Source organism: Dermacentor albipictus, chromosome 1, assembly GCF_038994185.2.
Source record: "Dermacentor albipictus isolate Rhodes 1998 colony chromosome 1, USDA_Dalb.pri_finalv2, whole genome shotgun sequence".
In the NCBI taxonomy this organism is placed as follows: Eukaryota; Metazoa; Arthropoda; class Arachnida; order Ixodida; family Ixodidae; genus Dermacentor; species Dermacentor albipictus.
The window spans coordinates 219,452,061-219,465,767 of NC_091821.1; the positions used below are offsets into that span (position 1 = coordinate 219,452,061).

General features: G+C 46.8%; 1 non-coding gene across 1 annotated transcript; it reads left to right on the forward strand.

Annotated features, from left to right (window-relative positions):
* Window positions 1–5,803: 5,803 nt before the first annotated feature.
* Window positions 5,804–5,876, forward strand: TRNAS-CGA (transfer RNA serine (anticodon CGA)). The gene has a single exon. It is a non-coding gene; the product is annotated as a tRNA-Ser (tRNA).
* The last annotated feature ends 7,831 nt before the right edge of the window (window positions 5,877–13,707 follow it).

Genomic DNA, 13,707 nt, shown 5'->3' on the forward strand with positions numbered 1-13,707 from the left:
GATTGAGGTGCACATTAAAGAACCCCAGATGGTCCAAATTTCTGGAGTCCCCCCGCTACGGCGTGCCTCATAATCAGAAAGTGCTTTTGGGCTCGTAAAACTACATAATTTAAATAATTTTGTGTATACAGCTCGCTAGGCTTTCTCTTCTGGCGATGCTGTCGGCTGTAGAAAGCTTCAGTGCAAGGTGCCGATATATATTGAAGACGTCCGGGAGGTATAGGTTGCTGAAGCGTCAAGGAAACAGCGCTCGAAAACAGTATGAATTCGAGAGTATAAAACCCATAGAATTTCTTATAATTGTGTATATAGGAAACAGTAGCACTGCGGCGCTCTTGCATGCATAAAGAATGGCTGGCGTCGTATTGGTGCCTTTTTCTGAGAGCCGGGACACCTTGAATACGCGTGTCTAGTGAACAGGAGTTTGTATGTTACGAGGGCTGAGTTTCTTCCAAAACAGCATGCAATAAGTGCTATCTTTCTCTGTTATTATGGAAGAACTCATTTTATTAACATAAGAGCCCGTCCTGGGGATGCATACAATTAACAGCAGCCATGATTCTCTGATGTTGGAGATGATACAAGAGGTCTAAGCTTGTAGTGATCGGTTTCAACCGTATGCTTCTGTTTTCTTCGTTCGCTTGTAGTTTTATTTGAGTAAATATTATTGAAGGTAGAATTGGTGGAGGACTAACACATTTTCTACAGATTTCTTTCGCAAAAACTTTATTTGCGCTGCCATGACCATATTTTAGGCAAAGCCGCGTTCAAGGCAAGGCCAACCACCCGTACTATGAAGAAATAAATGGACTGTGCGGAATTCAAGACAAGGACGTAGTAAGTGAAACGGACAAGCGCCAACTTTCAGCTAACCTTATTCTTCGTTGCTTATCAATATAAGTCTTTAGTCGCACATGCGCGAAACATGTAATCACATTCCTCGCAGTATGAACCCACTCGGCCAACAACGAGTCTTACTGAACCAACCACATCCCGTCATTTTCATGATATAGTGACTCAGCGTCCGTTAGGTGGTGGCGCCAGATTTACCCTGTATGTATTGAGAAAAACGCAGCGCTAACAGACAATTTTTATTCATTACGGCTGGATGTAATATGCAAAAAACGTCAATCAAAAACCAGAAAAACAAAGAAGAAATAATAATATAGTCGTTCAGAGTGCGATGCCACGTGCTAGATAAGTTCTCGACCGCACAGCGGTGCAACGATAGCGAGAGAACGTTAACTCTGGTGTCACCACTCTTATCTGCTTCAAATTTGGTCTTCTAAGCCTTTCCGACTTTGCTCCTCGTGGTATCGGCCAAAAATCGTTCATCTAATAAATTAGATGTTATACTTCTTGCCATGCTCGACCAAATAGCCGCATGAGAACCCTTTATCAAATATATACGTTCTCTGAGTGTATCATTAATGCATCGCCTCGTTTGATCGATGTGAAAGAGCCCGCATAAAAGCGTTATCTTGCGAATCTTCACACACCGACAGCCAATAAATTGTGACACATGCGTCTTTTAACAGCCTAGTTAAAAACAATTTATACAGCATTGAAGTCTGTACGATCCAAAGGCGAAACCTGCACCAAGTGGGCAAAACCAACGCCTCCTAGATAGCAGGCCTGTGCACTCTGCTTTATGGCAATCATTGTCCAACACATTGAGGAAACTACATGATCGTCCTCTGAGTGAACAAACAGTACTAGAGCATCGTCCCCACCGATCATCGGATCAGAAGGCAGTGAAGGCACGTTTGTGCTTTCTGACAACGGCTGGCTTGCACGAGTGGCTTTGACTCAAGTACTGTCCGTGCACGTCTCTATACTCTCCCTTCTCTCTCTTCCCTTTTCCCTTCCCCCAGCGTAGGGAAGCTCTTGACTGGTTAATTAGCATCCCTGTCTTCCTTGTAAGCCCCCTCTCTCTCTTTGCTTTATGGCGTCATGTTACTTGGACCAATATTTGTATTGTCAAGCCCGGCGTGACGTCAAAATCACCGTGGCTTACTCAGGAGAATCCCCGTTAAATTCCACGGCAGTGGGACAAGGTAGCATGAAGTAACGAATCTAATGTTGAATTCCAATGGCGGAGTCGGAGCAAGTTTTTCTGCTCTTTTCGGAGCAGATTTGTTCCAATGGCAGAGCGAGGGCGGGAGTAAGGTGTTCCAACGAGAGAGTCGGAGTGGATTCGGAGCGGGAGTCACTCCGTGGAGTAGAAAAAGATGCTCCGCCAAAATCGGCGGAGTGGACCGGAACTCTGCGTGACGTATTTCCTTTACCACGTTTGTCTGCTGGGAGGCGCCACCGGTCATGACTCGCGACGAAGCAAAAGCTGCTGCACGCTTGGCGAGATATCCATTCCGCACTTAAAAAACAACAACAGGTGAACGGCGCTGAAGAGACAAGTGACCGGTGCGGCGGTGCTGGGAGCAAACAGCGGAATGAAATGACAACACGCAAGGTATCCTGGGTAACTCGGTGACAGAACTTCCGCTTCCGCCTTGCTCCGGCGGCGCAGGTTCTGTTCCGCTCGCGGATCTGGAGGCGTTGCTCTGCGCCAGAGTCGAGTGCTCGCTCGCCGAGTCCGTCGGCTGCTCCGCCTCCGCCATTGGAATTCAACATAAGTGCACTGGTCTTGTGCTATATATAGGAGGTGTTGGCGGAACTCACGCTTCCGGGTACGGCATTCGAAACGAACGAACGCCCTTCCAGTTTTCTCTCTCACTCTCTCTCTCTCTCTCTCTCTCAATTTTCTTTCCAGCCCCGATTTCTTTCATCCCAGAGCAAGGTAGTAGACCGGAAACTCACCTCGTTAACCTCCCTGCCCTTCCTCTCTTTCCATCTCTTTTTTCCCTCTCCCTGTCCAGCATCAAGAGAACATATACTTTGGCAACGAGAGAAATGTCGAATGTGCACAGGGGTTCAATGTTAGAGGGAACAAGCGCCTGTACCATCTGCTTCGCGCCATGCCAGCTGCGACGGCAGCGCTCGCTTTGCGCCGTCTGAAGTGAGACTATCGCAACATCACCCGCCGTGGTTGCTCAGTGGCTATGGTGTTGGGCTGCTGAGCACGAGGTCGCGGGATCGAATCCCGGCCACGGCGGCCGCATTTCGATGGGGGCGAAATGCGAAAACACCCGTGTGCTTAGATTTAGGTGCACGTTAAAGAACCCCAGGTGGTCAAAATTTCCGGAGTCCCCCACTACGGCGTGCCTCATAATCAGAAAGTGGTTTTGGCACGTAAAACCCCAAATACTATTACTACTATCGCAACATCGTGGAGCCCTATGGCGCATATTTCTTTATTTTACGAAACGGCAAAATATACTGAGCAAGGGTTCCCACCAGAATAAACGCCCTCCCTCGCCTTGTTGTAGTCAAGCGCTACGGCCCTATTTTCGTTTAAATCAGATTTCCATATCGGCGCAAAACGAGCATCGCGTCTCGATTATTGCAGCACCGCTTTATTTTTATGCGTGTTAGCACGCGCCCAATTATCAGGCGCGAATATGACGGATGCTTTTATTCGTGGTGCAGTGGTGCAGTATTGTGACTCTTTTTCAGTTGTTGTTCGGATAATCATTTGAAGCCGCGTTTTTCAGCGACGGATGCCAGTTTCTACCAGAAATGATGCTACTTAAGCTACCGTGCTTGTGCCAGCGTGTTCTCTTCGTCATGTGTACTCGCACTGCGATTTCAGGGTATCGTTCTTTTTTGGGATGCACAATCCATAAGATTTCGTGCTTTTCAAAGCTCCCTTCTGGGTATCTTCCAGCAAAGAAACGTATTTTGGCATTCGCGGAACACGTGAGCAGTCTTCTTCCCGGTAATCCTACGCCGCGACGACTTGAACAGGCACCGAGCACACCTGCTATGATAGAGACAAACCCACCATGGTGCTGTAGTGGATTTGGTGTTGCGCTGCTAAGCTTGAGGGTGCGGGATGAAATCGCGGCCGCGGCGGCCGTATTTATGTGGGGGCGACATTCAAAAGCGCCCCCTCATGTACCGTGTATTGGATGAACGTTGAAGAACCCCAGGTGGTCGACGTGATTCCGCAGCTCCCCATCATGGAGTGCCTCATAATCATATCGTGTTTTTGGCATGTAAAGCCCCAGAATCTATACTTTAGAAACATGCGACCTTTCAGCAGTACCGTCCGCACCGTCCGATGATTACCACCCATACAACTAGCGCAATCTGCGGATATTAAAGCATGTCCTGCAATTACATTGTGCATGGTAATCACATCTACATCATAAAACTTCTTACAATATTATACCTACAGAAAAATCAATTTCACCGAGCACTGAGCCCATCAAATTTTTCAGCATACTCTTGACGTCAATAATCCGTCTTTTCATTCTCTTCATTACGTGTAGGAGCGTACACAAGGGCGTCACCGCAGGCCTTGATGGTAACGAGGGCCACTAAGCCTCCGATGTGTTGGGGCCGATGACAAGTCGCCTTGCACTTTCGTAGAATATAAAGGCTTTGAGGCGCGTGTTTTTGCATTCGTCAGCTGAGGAGGTGGTGGAGGATGCACTTGAGCCGTCGATCCTTCCACGCGAGAAGCGCTGTGGTCCCGTTGTCGTCGGTGTCGTGAACGGCGTCTGCGGCGCCGCATAGCCCTTGCCGCTTCCCTGTGTGTGGAATGGTCTCTAACCATCTTCTTCGGAATACCCATTTCATTCCTGATCTTTGGGCATTCTTTTGACGTTGTGTCATGGGCACCAGAACATTTTGGGCACTTTGCTGCAGTGTTGCAATTGCTCTTCATATGAGGTCCACCACATCGTTCGCATGTTACTGCACCCTTGCAAACTGCACCGACGTGCTCAAGTTTCACACACTTATGACATTAAAAGCATCGACGCATAAGGACGTATACGGAATGCCTCACATATCCAACCTCGACGTGTGTTGGCAAAGTTTTCGACTGAAACACTAGTTTCACACATTGCGACTGTCCAAAACGGTGAAAGCTGAGCGCCGGAGTCGACGATGACAGTAATTTAGCGAAATGTATTTAATCTCACTGTCCATGTCGTAGATGACGCCTGTTGTCACATTCTTGCCGTATGTGGGGAATGAGCGACCAGAGATGCTTCCCAATTGAGTAATTGTTTTCAGATTTTCCAGTATTGTCTGTGTATTAACTTCCACCAAAAGGATGGTCTTTCGAGCGTTTGCACGTACTTCTTCAACTTGGCCTTGGGCAGTTCGTTCCAAATATTCCGACAGGCTCTGCCTATTCAGTGAGTTGAGGTTGTCTGTTGTCGTTGTTGGTACGTATGCGATAGTGTATGACTGCTTTCGACTTGCCTTTTTCGTCACCTGACGACTGGTCGCTGATGTCCTATTTATCTTTCTTTTCAGGCTAGTTGTCTTTTCAGGCAAGTTGTTTTTTCATCCACTTTAATTTCCATTACTTTATCGTTTCCTTATTTCATTTATTAAGCACAAGTAATTTCCCCTATGTTGTCCTTGGTGTCAGTGTTTGTTGGCTTCTTGTGATATGACTAATAAAAATCGGGCCCCTCGGTTAACCCCCTTTCTTCTCGTTCATTACATAACGAGGGTCCCGAAATCCGGCAACATTGACGCCTTCAGGTAGCATATGTGGGTTTATTGACCAGTTGCCTTCACCCGAAAAGATCACGTTCTCGTGACGCCTGCGGCAAAAAAGACGTTCCACGTCCGCCGCCAAGGTCTGTGAGTGGTGGCGCTGGCTAACACTCCCAGGGTTCTACTAGGACACATAAATACCCAAGAAAGTGAATGGGAAAACGACGCCGCGGTAGCTCAATTGGTAGAGCATCGCACTCGAAATGCGAAGGTTGTGGGTTCGGTTCCCACCTGCGGCAAGTTGTTTTTTCATCCACTTTAATTTCCATTACTTTATCGTTTCTTTATTTCATTTATTAAGCACAAGTAATTTCCCCTATGTTGTCCTTGGTGTCAGTGTTTGTTGGCTTCTTATTATATGACTAATAAAAATCGGGCCCCTCGGTTAACCCCCTTTCTTCTCGTTCACACATATATATGTATGTATGTATGTATGCATGTATGTATTTTAGTGTGTGCCGTAGTTGTGTCTGCACGTTCATTTGTGTAATAACTCATCGCTCTGGCAGTTTGCACTTGTGCAAAAACGAGTGCAGCAGAGTGGATATTTGCGCCAAATTGCACACTTCATACTTTGATACTTTGTTTTGAACAATGAGGAAGCGACCCACCAAAGGAAGAAGAGATGTTTTGTATAATCTGAGATGTTCAGTGGTCATCCTTACCAAACTACTTTTGTACGGAAAATATTGCTCCAACCATTTGACATATTGTTCCAACCACGAAACAAAAATAAGGTAATCAGGAAAGAATAGGCGTCTTTAGCTTATAACATTGCTCGCAGAAAGAGCGCATAACAGAAGCTAGGATGTTGACGTTTGTTCTCGAGTCATTTTCCTTTGAAAGTAAGGAGACAACCGTTTGTAAACAAAAACGTGGTATGCGTTTCCTTCTCTTCTCAAACGGCGCAGGCCATCGCCTTCTCAAAATAAGCTCTGCGTGCACTCAGAACGCCTAGTCCTTGCAGTAAAGTTACTGCAGCAACCACTTAGCTGGTTTCAGTGTTGAATCAATATCCTCATTTTCCCCCACAGCTGTCATTCAGACATGCAGCTGGACATTTTGCAAATTCTAAGATGACTATGATTTGGTTGAGCCCGGGCCCTATAACGTAAAACTATTCCAATATGTTTCTATTCCAATCTCCTGACGTCGAATTTGCGTAACCACCAACGCAAGCACCGGGCGGTCACCCGCAGGGTTGTCTGAACAGACCAATCAAACGCTTTCCTCGTTCATAGGAGGTCACTTTTGTTTGCTTGAAAAACGAATAACATTGCCTACACTGAGCGGCTTGTCGTATCTAATTGGCTGACAAGAGGCGAGGAGAACGCTCAAGTGGAGAGGGATTCGATGGGACCGAGCCACTGCACTGAAAGTCGATAACCGAATGAAGAGGGTAGTGCCGGCGTCTATGATTGGTCGGCTTTCCCTTACTTAGCCTGCGGTGGCTGGTCGAAAATCACGGCGGCATGCAACGGAAGCTCAAGAATGACACTAAAATGGACCCTCAGCAAAGAAGAGTTGGCAGAATGAGGGGGTAAACGTGCCGAAAGTGCTCGAAAACGTTACACGGCCACGCAAGAAGTTTTATTATACGCAAATACACCCATGCTTCCCGGCAGGTGCGAGTAGCCAGCGTCTGAGCGATCGGCGGCAGCCATCTTTTATTCCTTTCGGAACGGGGCAGTCTGCGGCTATTCCGAAGAAAATTCAGTTTTGTTCGGCATATTAATGCATCTTTATCGCGTACACGTCACTTTGACACGGTGAGTTCTTGCGGTTTTGTGACGTCGCGTGACAGGCAGTTGAAGTGGGTGCAGCCCGAAAACTTTTTACCAATAGCCGAGGGCTAATGACGAAATGAGGTCGAATCAGAAATAACTGTTTTTCTTTTTTCTGTCAAATCATGCATAATCAGTGTGTACACATCATATCAGATAGGGAGGTATCGCGATTTTCGTGACGTCGCGTGACAGACAGGTGAAGTGGGGGTAGTCGAAACAAGTTTTTGACCAATCGTGGAGGGCTGATAGCAGAATTGGAATAGAAAAGTTTGGAATAGTTTTACGTTATAGCACCCCCCGACATCATGCATAAGCTTAAAGCTGTCAGTCCAGCTAATCGTGTAGAGCATCGTAAGCTTTTGTCTGCAAACAATGGCATCACGAATGGAAGGGAGCTAAGCGTCGAACACGCGCTTTCATCGCTGTGTCTCAGAAGCAAACCCTTTAGCGATGCTGCCCACACGGAGCTCTGCGGAATGTCAATGAACTCTATGGGGCATTCAAAATTAAACTCTGAATAATTTAAATAAAACGGCTATGCTAGCTACGCGAATGCTGCTGTCATAGGTGGCTTATGCGCTTTCGTGGACGCAGTTTCTGCAACAAGTAAGGTCCGTAAATGCAGTGCTAGCTGAAAATAAACACATTCGTTGTTATTACGGGCTCCGAGACACGAAAGACAGCGTACATGTAGCTCCGTTAAAGGCAACCGGCAGCGCCGTTGGATGTGCAACGCAAGCGACAACACAACAGCCGGCCTTTGTCGCGCTCGGTGTCAGGGAAGATGGTATTTTGGGCGCTCAGTTATACTGCGTCGCAACAGCAGCCCGGCCAAAAAAAGTTATCAATGTTTTTTGCTTTTTTTTTAATTTGGCACTTCTTCGATACACCGTACATCTACGAGCGCGACGTTCATTTTCATCTTGTAATGGAAGATTCTCTTTATTGCGCACTCTGTCTCCTTACACGTTGTTTTCTGTTCGATTCCGTCTGATTAAGCAGAAGCCAATCCACTGCGTGTACGCCGCATTTGAATTTCTTGGAGCCCTCACTGTTCTATTTCGTTGCTGAAGAACGCTTTCAGGAAGCGCATACTGCGTAAAAGACGTCGTTCGAAGAGATTAAACGAAAAAAAAATGATTTAGTGTGAGCATCGCGGAAACTTGATTAGAGATGGAATGAAAGCGACAGCAAAATTCTCTACTTAGGGGGAAAAAAAATGTGCCCGATGTTCCGGGAAAGGTGCAATGAAGACGTGCTGACTTCGGAGCGCCCTCCCTATTTAAAGATATAATGAATAGGCTCGCGCAAATCTGCAGCATGTGTTTCTGCACAAAAACAAAATCTTTCATCCTAAAAGACCTGCATGTCGTAGTAGTAGTACTTCATTCATATCTCTCTGTTTTTTGAGGGATTTCTTTTGGTCGGCTTACGATTGTAGGTTTTTTAAATCGTGCTTCATCCATTAAAGCGCGCGCCAGATGAAACTTCAAAGTGAAACCAGACACGTGCTTTCAACGGCTGAGAGAAAAAAAAAGTAAAACAGCAGGCCGCAACGTTTGCGCGAAAGCGAGGAGGAAGGAATGAATAATGAGACGTGGGAAATGTTTAATGAGATTTTTCCATTAAAAGAAATTGTTTTGCATATATCAGCGCAGTGAAGTTTCGGATTCTTTCAATCAAACGCCTCTGGTTCGTAGCAGCAAACCTTAATTCAAGTGCGATTGTGGTTACCGTTTTTTTTTTCATTTATTTGCTCCAACCATGGGCTAAAAAAATATTTCGGAGCAATTCTGCTTGTCGTTCGTGAATGGTACGTCGAAGAACTTAGACCTTCGTAACATGATGTTTATCAACTTTTCACTACGCGTTTACGCATCCGTGTTTCTGTCCCAACGCGACGTTCGGTAAGTACCTCCATTTAGAGTTACACATCACGAGTGACAAGAGATGTCCTTTCTTTTTTTTATTTTGGAGGGGCGAAAAAGGGCGTTCCTCTCTTCAGTGTAGCTTTCTTTCTTCTTCTATTTCCTTTTCCAGTGGTTTGCCGACGCAGTGCGGTGTTCGTGCCGCCTTTTTATTTACTTCATTTTCAGAGCTTGTACTGCTTTGGCTCCTTGCTGCTTCCATTTCTTCCGTCTCGTCATTTCTTCTCCCGCAGTCCAGCTTCTGTGAAAATGAAGAAGAGTGACGGCGCAACCTTTTAACAACCGTCCGCTCCCTCCTCATTTGGAGCTGTCTGCTGCTTGCTGCGCAGTGTGAGCCCCATTTGTGCGAATGGTATTATTAACACGCTCGATACATACATATGGAAGCTTGCGCCACCACCACCGGCACGAGCTTGCTCGGTGTTTCTATGCCTTCCTGGCCAAGCCATGAGTTCCATCCCCTGGCCTATAGCTGCAGCTAAAAGTAGTAGCGAAAGTTCCTTCCTCGTCGTTATTGTGAGGCTCTGAAGAACGGTCCATAGCCTTCCCCCCCCCCCTTTTTTTTTCTTTTTCTCCGCAACTCCACCCTCTTTATTCTTCATATATTCTTCTGCTACGCCACTAGTGAGCATTTTAATGTACATGCATCCGTTGCTGGAACTATAAGCTGACTCATGCCTTTGAAGTTCCTAGAAGCAACTTCATTTACCATTGCACTTGACCTTCGTATAGCATCACTGCTGAAATCGCTTACCGGTTAATCAACTTGGCTTGCTGAATTCTTCAGTGCAATGCTTTTCTTAGCTGCGCGGTTAGACTGTGTGGTTGGCCATCGCATGCTTAGCAGCGCTGATGACTCCGATAGCCTTGGGCTATACAGTCATTGACAAGCCAGGAATGCCGCAGAGCCTCCTCCAAAACAAATCATGCGCCTTCCCTTCGTCTTTCCTTAATTCAAGAAATATTCATTTACTGATGGTGCCACCAACAAAAAGAGAACGTTCCCCAAAAGCTCAGCAACAATGACCGCGTAGCAGTCACTCACCGTGGGTAAAAAGAAGCCAGCTCAGATCCCAAACGCGTCGTTTGAATATGTCATTAGAAGAAAGTGTCCCCTGCCCTCCTGCACATAGTACACCCTCTTCAGGGTGCACTTGTACGTTGCACACACAAAGAATACGTCCTCTACGGTAATACAAATGCTAAATAATCCGTGAAGCCTATAGTCATAATTAACTGAGGAAGTTTCTCTAGTTAACCGTACCATTTTTCAATTTATGCTGCAAGGAAGCTTTATTGCAAATTGCAGTGATGGCTTAGATCAGCATATTCTACCTGACTTTGAGCTTTTATCTCCCGCAAGGCGTTGTAAATACATCTTATGCGGACCTTCATCTTCTTCATCACAATACCATCAACTCCCTCAGTCCCAGTGGTACAATTTGGAATCACATCATTTATCTGCCTACTCAAACTGACCAATTATTGTTTTCGAGGCAATATTGCTACAATTAGAAAGACCAGACTTTTATTTGCGTATGCTGACATCATTGCGCACATCATTCAAGTGCTGCGTGTGTAAATACGACGACAACTCCTCTATTTATTGCCCCCCCCCCTCTCAATAAAGAAAAGAAGCGGAACTTCACTTCGAAAACTTCCGCACATGCCACCACTGCTACGCTCTCTTCACGAATTCCAACTGAGAACACACTTATCGCATTGTCTCAGTTTTGCGCACATTTATTTTTATTTACTCTTAGTAAGCTCGAAATTTGCACTTTTGTATTTGTGCACTAGAGCTCGCTGACTACATGCGGAACAATTTCCTCCGAAAATCGCAGCGGCAGCGTCTGTTGCACCCGTACACAGCATTATATTGCGGCCGCACTTTTGAACATAAGTGCTGTACGGAGCATTCGAAACAGTTTGCTGATCCACTAGGCCAGCGATTAAACTAACAGAAAGCGAACGTTTGTAAACTGTGGGTTTCAGAACGTATTTGGCGTTGTTATCCTCGTAGCTCAGAGGCTTTAAGGTTGTATGGCCGCACACGAGGTCTCAGATTCAATTGTGATGGAGGTTGAGAGAGAGAGAGAGAGAGAGAGAGAGAGAGAGAGGGGGGAGGAGGAGCAGGAGGAGGAGGAGGAGGAGGAGGAGGAGGAGGAGGAGGAGCAGGAAAGACAGGGAGGTTAGCCAGTGTAGGTACCGGCTGGCTACCCTGTGCTGGGTAAAGGGCTAAAGGGAATAAAAAGTGAAAGAAGAAATTAAAGGTGTAAAAATTCACACTATAACGCGATGCTACGCGCTACAACATTCAAAGACGGTCGCACGATTCACAAGACCTTAAAAGCTTGCGCAGAGCCCTTAAGGTCTTGAGTGCCGAAACCCGTCTGGACCAGTGTCCTACAGAACTTTTTCTTCTGTGAAGGGGCGATCGTCCAGTTTTTTTAGCGTGGTCGCGAGCACTTTTCTTGACACACTGTAACGGGGACAGTCACAGAGGAGGTACTTGATCGCCTCCTCGCAGCCGCAGGTGTCGCAAGTAGGGCTATCGGCCATTCCAATGCGGAAGGAATAAGCGTTCGTGAATGCCACGCCGAGCCACAGGTGGCACAGAAGTGTTGTTTCCGGTAGTTGTATCCATGGCGAAAGACGAAGTTGCAGACGGGGATCCAATGTGTGGAGACGTGCAATTGTGAATTCACTGGTGTCCCACAGTCTGCGTAAGCTCGCGTGCGAGAGAGTGAAGCCTTGTGGCTGCATCTGTTCTCGACAGTGGTATTGGTATAATATAGACACCATCGCGGGCCTATCGGGTAGCGTTACCTGCACTGTGATTTCCCGAAATTCCGCAGTGACCCGGTATCCACTGGCAGATGACGTTGTGTCCTTTGTCGATTGCGTGATGGTGGAGTAGTCGGATGTCTGCGATTAAATGCACGTTAGGTCCATGGTTGAAAGGGAACAGCAGGCTCTGGAAAGCTACCTTCGAGTCACAAAAAATGGACCATGACTGTGTTGATTTGTGACCAATGAACTCCAGAGTAGCACGGATAACTGCGAGTTCTGCAGCCCTCGATGATGTACTGTGAGACGTCTTGAATTGGATGGTGACAGATTTTGCGGGAATTACCACCACTGTGGCGCCTGCATGGACTCCAAGCCCTTATTGCCATTCCCGGCATCAAAAAGAAAAAGCAGATGTCATCTTTTGCCCTCAAACAACCCGTGCTTTCATTCCTACATGAGAAGCACACGTTTACACGGACGGCTCTGTCTCCTCCGAAAGTTCAGCTGGAGCGATGGAGGTTGAACGCGACGGCGCTCCTGTAGAGTTTACGGCGCAAGTATAGCAGTCAAGTAGTCGCTTGTAGCCCAACGATCTTCAACCCCCATCTATTACTTTATACGGGGTTCCTCGTAACGAACCGGCCAGCTTTTGTTCTTCACATCTAACTAATTATATCCACTATTTCTTGCACCTGACATTCGTGACAAATTCTTATGTTAATTTTGGTAGCACGCATCAGAAAATACCCGTCGACAGAAAAACGTACGCGTAAGGCTGTGGAATAACTCTCAATTTCGCGAGTTGGCATGTCAATGTAAATAGCTCGCCGTCACGAACTGCATAGAGGAAAAGATAGAACGAGCAAATGGGAGGTGAGTGGATAAAGCACACGATTGACTGTTTCTTTACGCTACACGGTGGTTAAGGGGATAAAAAGGTAGAAAGAGGGAAATAAGAGAGACGAAGATGCCCAATGCGACTACAGCCACTCGAGCCAGTACAAAAACGGCAATGGCGCTTGAATCGCTTTCGGCGCAGCTGCGGACGCGTTCACGGTCGGAGTATTTGTCTCCCAAAACAAAACAAAAAGCAAAAAACACGTCCCGCACTCTAACCAATTTAACGCGCTCCGAAGGCGCGGCTTTCGTTGCGACAGTCGCACTTTTTGCTACACGAGACGCAGCAGAATGACACCAATGTGGGCACTCCAATGAAGTCATTTGAACCTCAGAACGGGGAGCAGTGCCAAATGAACCTTTCTTACAGCTCACAACAAAGGGTTTATGGTCGCAGCTAAGGTAAACGTCCCTTCCATTGCACAAGCGGTCGACTTCTGAGCGTCCGAGCCAAAGGTTAACTGCCTGGAACGAACCGGAGTCTGTCCATGGTCGCCTGAGCGAAGCGACCGCTTAGACCGAGCCACCCCTGCTGTACGGCTGCGTATTTTATTGAAAGGAAAGATCAGCGCGCATCTGCAGCTTTTCTCCATCTCGTCTCAACCTCTCCGTCTCGGTGATGCGGTGCTCTGCCGCTTGTATCATTCATGGACTCCCTCCGTTGC